The sequence below is a fragment of the Stegodyphus dumicola genome, chromosome 5 (genome assembly GCF_044657685.1).
Source record: "Stegodyphus dumicola isolate Sdum_Otavi_A_Nest chromosome 5, ASM4465768v1".
Lineage (NCBI taxonomy): Eukaryota > Metazoa > Arthropoda > Arachnida > Araneae > Eresidae > Stegodyphus > Stegodyphus dumicola.
This window is the reverse complement of record NC_140772.1, coordinates 201570239-201579032: the sequence shown is the minus strand read 5'-3', so window position 1 is coordinate 201579032 and position 8794 is coordinate 201570239.

Sequence of the window (8794 nt, the reverse complement as noted above, 5' to 3'; positions counted from 1 at the left end):
GGCATATCAATTCTTTTTTAGTTAATGAAAAGGAAAAGAGGGAAGTAAGTAAATTAGCTGTTCAAATGAAATTTTTCAAATCAGAAGTGCAAGGGGAAAAAAAAGACTCGCAATTGCTAGAAATATGTTTGATAGTGAAAGGGAACATCTCAAAAGACATCTAAACGGAATCTTAACGAAAATAAATGTGATATTCCAACCGCTGCTAGTCTTTTCAATACGAATGATTATACGGAAATAAGTGTATTTTGAGACAAAACACAATTCTCAAAATTGCAATAAAGCAGAAAAAAATGAGTCTGGATGAAAAAAGGGATATAGCTAAGAGGGCTGATTGTTGCTTTTCCTGCATTAAAATGGGGTATGTTTGGAAGCAGTTCCATAGTAGAATAAAATGTTTTATATGCAGTAAATTTCATTGTACTGTTATGTGTTCAAATCCCTCATTTGAATCGAAAGTAGATACTTAGAAAAATCGGTTGCAAACCCGAATTGTACCCACCTCAAAGTCAGTCTAACTCAACAAGACAGTCTAACTCAACAAGAGTACTGTTACAAACATCGCTAGTTTATCTTAAGTAAAAATTATAGACACATCTTAAGAGCCGTTTATGACACAGGAAGTCAACATTCCTATATTTGTGCCAAAGCAGTTAAACTACTGAGCTATGCGTGTTTATGAGAAATACAAATAGTTTACAGTTAATTTGGTGGTCTTGAATCCCCTCAACAGAAGTATCGCCGTTTTAGAGTGAATTTGATTGGTTTAGATCAGAATTATAGTTGTAATTTTGCAATATTAGAACAAGAAAAAATTTGCCGTAACGTAATGTGGATGACAGATCTTCGCAAGAGGAAAATAACTTTGACTGCTAGTGCCAGTAACGCCTTACAAGAAACTGATTTTGAGATTCATCTACTTTTGGAGCTAGTAAACTCTTTCATGCGAAAGTACAAGTTTTAGCTGATGGACCCGTTGCAGCTGGTACTCACTGGACGTTCATGGGGAAGATTCCACAGGTATTCAAAGCATCTGAATCTCATTTGTCTATCATATCTCTAGTCACCAACAATATTAACCTTCCAGACATAGGAAATTTAGAGCGTATAGGTATTGTAGATTCAGTTGAAAGCCAAACTGTTGCGAAATTGCAACAAGCTGCACTTGAAAATTTTCAGCGTAGTCGTAAAGTTAATGATGAGGGAAGGTACGAAGTAACGTTACCTTGGCTAAAATTGAATCCCACACTTCCTGAAGGTAAAGACTTAGCCGAAAGAAGATTGCGCACTACAATTAAGTGACTGAAAACAGCTAACATCTTAGAAGCCTATCAAGAGATCTTACAAACGTGGTTAAAGAAATAATTAAATAATTGAAAGATGAAATAATGACTCCTGGCCATTTTTACCTCATCGAGCGGTAGTTAAGAATTCAACAACAACGAAAATTAGGCCTGTGTTTGATGCCTCTGCACATACTAAAAACTCGGTATCTCTGAATGAATATTTATCGAAAGGTCCGAATCTCAATGGAATTAATTCCGGCGATATTAACTCGTTTTCGAATGAAATAATTTGCTGTTACACCAGATATAAAATCTCTTGCAAATTAGTATTTCTAAACGTGATAGGAACTATCTTAAATTCCTCAGGATAGAATACGGTGATTCAAATAAGTTGAAAATTTATAGACACTGTCATGTCGTTTTTGAACTTACGTCAGCTCCCTTTTTGTTGAGTGCTACGTTAAAATATTATTTAGAAAATGCTCCTCCTCAGTTTAAAGACACAGCTGTGATCTTACTAGATTCCTTCTATATCGATAATTGTCTTGCTAGTTTTGACAGTGTTAAAGAGCCAGAACTATTCGTGAACTGTCGAGAGAATTGTTGCTCTCGGGCAAATTTGAGTTAAGAGACTGGCGAGACAATTACTCCATGTTAGAGACTGTCAAGTTTCCAAATGAGAATGCTAATGGACTCGAGAATCCAAACGAAGAAAATTTAATACCAGTTCTAGGATTAAAGTGGGATCTTATATCTGATACATTATTTAGCAATTCCGTTTACCATTAAACGCAGATCCTTCCGTCACAAAAAGGAAGATTTTAGACGTAGCGCAACAAATACATGATCCTTTGAAAACTGTATGCCCATTTATGCTGTTGCCAAAATTGTAACTACAAGAATGTTGAAAACATAAAATAGCATGGGACGCAGAATTACCTGAAGCTATAACGAAGAAATTTTTAAACTGACAAAATCGAATAACACATCTGAAAAATATCTTTATTCCCAGATGGATGAAGAAGAGAACATCTCCGAATGAACAGTGTTGTTTATACGTGTTTGCTGACGCCAGGGAGAATGCTTATGCAGCTTTTACTTTTATCCGAATAGAAACCGAAGAGTCCTATTACTGCTTTTGTGTTGATCGTCAACACGGTTAAAGCAGTAATTCATCGTCAAAAATCGTCCATACTTATCGTCCAATTAGAATCAGTCTGGCCTTGAAGGACCCACTCAAATATTGCTTCGGAAGCTATTTTAAAACGTTTAAGTCTACGTGTTATTATTTCACGATAGTAATCTGCATCGATTAGCAATATTTCACAAGAATCGGGCAACTGTAATGCTCTTAATTCTTTATTTATATTGGAAACTGAGATATCAAGAAAGGGTAAATTCGCATATTTGGTCAGCTTCCACAGCTTCAATTTCTATGTTTAGGGATGGTTCATTTCTGTTTTCATTTTTGACTTTCACAGCATTAGTTCGTTCTCTTGCCTGGTTAATCCCAAAGCTAAATACCGACAAAGTCTCTTTCCTAACAACAGGTCATTTACATTTTTCTGCTATATTTCAAATTATAAAACTTCTCATAGAACCATTGTCTAAATTATCCTTATTAAAGAATGGAATATCATTACAGTGCTCGTTTTGTAGCAGCATACTGCGGAAAGTTTCGGTTTTTAATTGGCTAATCTGAACATCTTCTTTACAGGGCAAACATGCGGCACGACTTTATTTTTACCTGACTTTATTTTGAGTGAGAAACAAACAGATACATTGTATTTTTTGTTACATATTTCGCATATTTTTCTTCCTTTGCATTCTGTTATTCTATACTGAGGTTTAAGGCATAAAAAAACAACGACTTGGATTTTTAAAATATTTTTTCCCTCGTCCAAATTTAATTTCAGAACACTCAGAATCGTGTAGTTCGTTACAATATATACAATTATTTCTAGTATCAGAAGCAATATATTCATAAGTGTTAAGGGGAACTTTTATCAAACTATTTATTGCGCTTGTTGTTACCTTATCGCGCGCGGAATCGAGAAGATCGTTTGATTTATGCTTCCAGTTATGTATCATTCCGCTCGGTGTTTTGTTTTGTTTCTCAACTGTCATTCAAGATTCTTTCGCGGCTTTCATGTTCTATACGAACAAATTCCATTACTTCTTTAAGATTCCATATTTGGTTACTGTTTCTACTGTGACCATATTCTAACGTAATCTCTGATAGAATTAATTTTAATAATATTGGACAAACTAAGCTCCTGTAAATTTCTGATATCACATTCATTGACTTAAGCAATTAATTTGAGTTCAACACTAATAATATAGTTTCCTATCTCTTACATTTTTAACAAAGGAAAGATCTAACAGTTTTTTCATGTAAGCATTTATTACCAAATCTTTTCTTCTAAACCTGTTAGCTAACAATTCTATATCTGAATCGCAATTCTCATTTGTAAGCGAAAGTCCAGAAACGGCATTATAGACTACCCTACGTAATAGCGATTTTAATTAATTAAATTTATTTACTTTCTATAATAAGTCATTGTTATGGACTGTCATTGTTATGGATAATGAGTCATTGTTATAACTGCTTCATACTGACTACAAAATTCCTACCAATTATTTGAATCACCAAATATCTTGCTTATTTTAAGTTTCGGCAGCTTAACCGTACTTGTGGTATGGATAACGCTTGATTTATTAACTTCGTTAGGAATCGAACTTATAATAGAACCTAAATTTCTTTATAGCTGTTTTAATCGTTTAGAAGCCCTACACTTCCAGATTGCTATTTTATCTACATAATCCTGTGAAGCCTCAACTACTAATTCAGGTTTTTCTTCACTTGAATGGTTTTACAATATCGTTAGCCAATTGATTAAGTAAATCTCGTTTAACTATTAATTGTTCAAGAAGTTCATCTAAAGATTCGGAAAGTGATAGAGGATCTTGCATAGTATTTTCAATTTTTTCCACCAGTTTAGTTGTTAGAGAACGTATTGTAGTTCTTTTCTTTTTAAGAGATGCTAATTCATGCATTATTCACACAAAAGAATTCAAACAAAGAGCAATTTACTCGGTTCCGATGAATAAGAACAAGAAGTGTAAATACTTATCCAAGTGTAGCCAGTTTCAGCTCATTTGAGGTTAACATAAATCCGGAACACAAGGTAAGCGTCGAATCGTAGAATCGGAAGTATAATTTCTCGCCGATGCAACAAAATGTAGAATAATGGCGCGGAATGTCTAACAAATTTTTACGATGAATCAAAATGTCACATCTAAATTTCTTCATATATAGTATTTCTATCTAAATCAACATTCATTCTAATTTAAATGGGATCAACCAAAATTAAATAAATCGAAAGTTCTCAAGTTCACACAGTTGCCATTTTGCACTCTCTAAATCAGTGCATTTCTACTGATTTTCGCGCTGCCATTCAAAGACAGAGAAAAATATCTATTCAGACTGGAAGAAACTTTATTGACATGGATAAGATATTGTATCAAATCACAAGAGATAAAACATATTTAAAAGCTGTTCTCCCTTCTAATTAGGTTTCACGTAGTGCCTTCAATATGAAATGAATGTGACTATTTAAAATTTGCCAGTGATTCATAGACGCAGAAAATAGAGTAAAAAATCTTTGCTTCATCCCTTTCCTCAAAACATAGTAGTTTTTGAAGATTTCATTGCATCAAACAACCGAACTCATGCTATGAGCAGAAAAAGGATAGGGAACTTTATTTTCTTCCTATCTTTATTTTCTTGGTCTGTAATGTTATTTCCATTATCGTATTATCCACGGCAATCTGCAAGAAACTTCTCCAGATGAGGTAAGATATGGAACAATAACTCAAAGAGACTTTTTCCAGTATGCGTAGTACCTCCAACTTCATAAAACCGAAAAAATATTCTTAAATGATAACTAATATAGAACATGCATCTAACCTCCTTAAAATAACACTCATATATTCTTCACTACTTACGCCTGGTATGCAACCTAGAATAATATTTATTTACAATACTATTTTTATAACAGTTTCATTAGAAATTGCTCTAATTATTTCATTTAAATGTCCTTGTTAAATTACATAACCTGTCTTCCGTATGTCACAACTCATTAAACATGTTCACCAAACAAACGTCATATTTAGTTATCAATTTAACCCATTGTCCTAGAAAATTTCCATTTACTAGATTCCTAACTTATCTTAGCCCCTTTCCCCAGACAAAGGAAGATTTCTTTCCGCTGAAGGTGGAATGATGGAGGAAAAGTTCAAAGGAAATGGAAGAGAGTTTACATACTTTTTCTTCCTCTGAATTTTGGTTTCTCTTATTTGATCTATTAATTTTGAGCTTCGAAGTCTAACGGACAATTCTTTTTATTTTCAGATTTGATTTGTGAGATTTGAGAGAGCTCAGGGGTTTAAGAGATACTCAGAAGGTCATTTCTAATCTCTGTACCCATGCCACATAAACTGTTAGCAGCCGTACACACTGTTTGCACTGCACCAAATCAGAGCCACGTAAAGTACTATTAGCAAGAACACACATTTTTTTCCTGAGTGTGCAAGCCAATATATTTCACCTTCTCATTTCTCAACATCTGCAAACCGAAGTTAACAGTAACAAACACTAAAAAAACCTCTTATTTCATTTTGTATGGGGATTCTGTCTGAAGTTCTCATCAATAAATATCTTTGAAGATCTCTCAATAAAACTAATTGCGTAGAGTTTCTGGTTATGTTCTTGGATTTCTTCAATCGATTACGCATCGAAGATAATTAACTTCTACAATTTTTCTTCTGCTTGTTGGAGGTGGAAACTAGCCAAACTACTATTTTTGACGCATACTTCTGAATCTGAATTTCCTTCTTCTGTTTAATGTGTTTTCTCCGTATTTCGATTTTCACTTGACAGATGTCTTTCCCTGTTAATTCATGTTGAATTTACATACACGACGCTATTTTTTGTTCCCTTCTCTTTAAAAGTGAAGAATTTTTGCCACCTATGGTTTGGGGAAGTTCTATCACAGGAGTTGTTCGGTCTATTTCCAATTTCTTTACATTGCTTACTGACAGTTACGTTATCATCCATCGCCCAGACGGTATAGTAGCTAGGGGAGCCTACTGCGGTACCGAGAAGCCCGGGTTCGAATCCCGGAGAAGACGTGGATGTTTGTAAACGTATAGTGTCCGTGCGGATGACAGCACTCTAAATATGCAGCGAGCCGAGAGCTCTCTCGCGTGGTTTGGTGGAACGGGACCACCCATCCCGGGGTGCTCTACCTCAAAATCGGGGTGAAAAATAAAAGTCCAACCTCTCTTTGGAGTAGGCTTTTGGATTTTAGAGAAATTATTCTTTAAAATAATTTCTTTAAAAATATAACATCAGTAATTCGATGATCTATCGGAAGAGATTTTGCTTTCGGCATATATTCTCGAATGCTCTTCCACTCTTCCAGGGAAAAGAAATTAAGCATTAACGTATCCCAGACCAGAAGAATGGACAGCAATTGCCATTGAGCTTTTACAAAATGCCGAATTGCCAACAGCCAGTTACCATGGTCCTAATGATTGACAATTGTGATTTAAAAATTATTAAATACAGTTTAATAGGAACGCAGACTATTTTTATCAATATTTCCATAGGTTTGCTATAACAGTGGTCCTCTGCTGATATCATTAACCCTGCAATACAGATTTTAGTTTAAAGACTAGAAAAAGATTTCCGTTTGGAAATGATTGCTCAATCAATTATAAATACTTAATCACTTCTAGTGTAAAAATTTAATACAAATTTAGAGTATGCGAAAGGTTAATTAGGAAAGTATGATAAAATGCAAATGAACTTTCGTGATATTTTCTGAAACTAGAGTGATTGCTAGTTGTGCCATCCACTTATTTTCTTGTGAAGTAAAAACCTACTTATCGTAGTTTAGAAGTGGAGGGAAAGAACGTTGCCAGGTCTACTTTTATACCTCTGAAGTTTGCAATCTAAAAGCAGGTGTGTCCGTTATCCTAGACCCCATCAAGCCAGAGACTGTTCGAAGCCTTTAGAAGACACTATGAAATGTGTAAAGTGTCTGGGATATCACAGAGCCAACTGGAGATCGCGCCCAAGATTTCCTAAATCAAGAAAATTTCATCTTTAATTGAAATCCCAGATCCAAGTCCAACGTGGCCGTTGACCAAACCAAAAAATCTGTGAAAAACACCCAGTCTAAAATAGCACTCCCAGACTGGCTATTGTATTTCTTAATAGTAGTATGTTCGTCTTAGAATATCATGTTCCGGTGTTCTTAGCGGAGACTAGTTTGTCTCCCCCTCAAATTCCAAATTTATCGTTCCTGACAAGTGCCAATTTGATTCTTGAATTGTACCATCATTCCTTTTGCTATTATCCAGATCTCAAATAAACTTAGTGTTTAATTAAAGAAGCTGCTCTTAGCTGTTTTTTAGAGCTGCACTGTCTCAGTTTTCAGGGTGGATCCATTCTGGTGCTGACGGCGCTTGCTATATTTTTTAGAGTTATGTTACCTTCCAGTTTCCTGACATCCCCCCATCATTAAAACTCAATGCTTTTAGATGTTTAAATTTTACAAAAATCGGTTTCTGGAAAGCAAACGGCATTATGCTAAAGGGACATGAATTCAGAGATTATGTGTCTGAAAAGCGCTTTGAAATTAATCTTAATACAGGAGACCAAACTTTAACCAAGGAGAGTTTTCAAGCTTGCAAATTACAAGTTTTATCATAACCACAAACAAGATGTCGATCCCAATGAAATGCGTTATGCTGTTATGGTGGTACATGTGATTGTACCAAAGATCATATCCCTCATCTAAGGATTGACAAAGATCAAAGATCATCAAAGATATACCAAAGATCATATCCCTCATCGAAGGATTGACACTCCGAGTCTGAGCAAACTCGAGGCGACGATTATCGAAATTTTTAGTCCAAATTCGCCCTCCAGACTTGTGATCTCTGCATATCTCTCTCTACAAAAAGGAAAATTTATTAGATTCCAAAAGGAAGATTTTAACAAGTTACTCAACATTTTCAACAATATCATTATTGCTGGAGATTTAAATTTTCATTTTTATTGTTGTTGTAAATTGGCCTCCTAAAATGAGCTCAAAGTGCCCAAATTAAAATTATTTCGTCGGAAAATCACGCAAGATATGGGGCACAGCCAGATCCCTCAAATACTGATTTGGCTCAGTTTCGAATACCTTTTGACTATCACGTGACTGTGGAAAGTTTTTATCCTCAGATCACAACGCTATAATTGACCTTAACTATAATGCATTTAATCAAAATTCTCCGGTATATGTCTCAACAAAATGCAGCAATTTTCGATTTAAACTTATAATAAAAATCATTCCTCTTCCCCCCCCCGAAACTAAATCAAATTGATTCTGCAGTCGATCACTTAACTAGAACAGGTAACAGATACTTTTAAAGAAGTATCAAAAACTCAC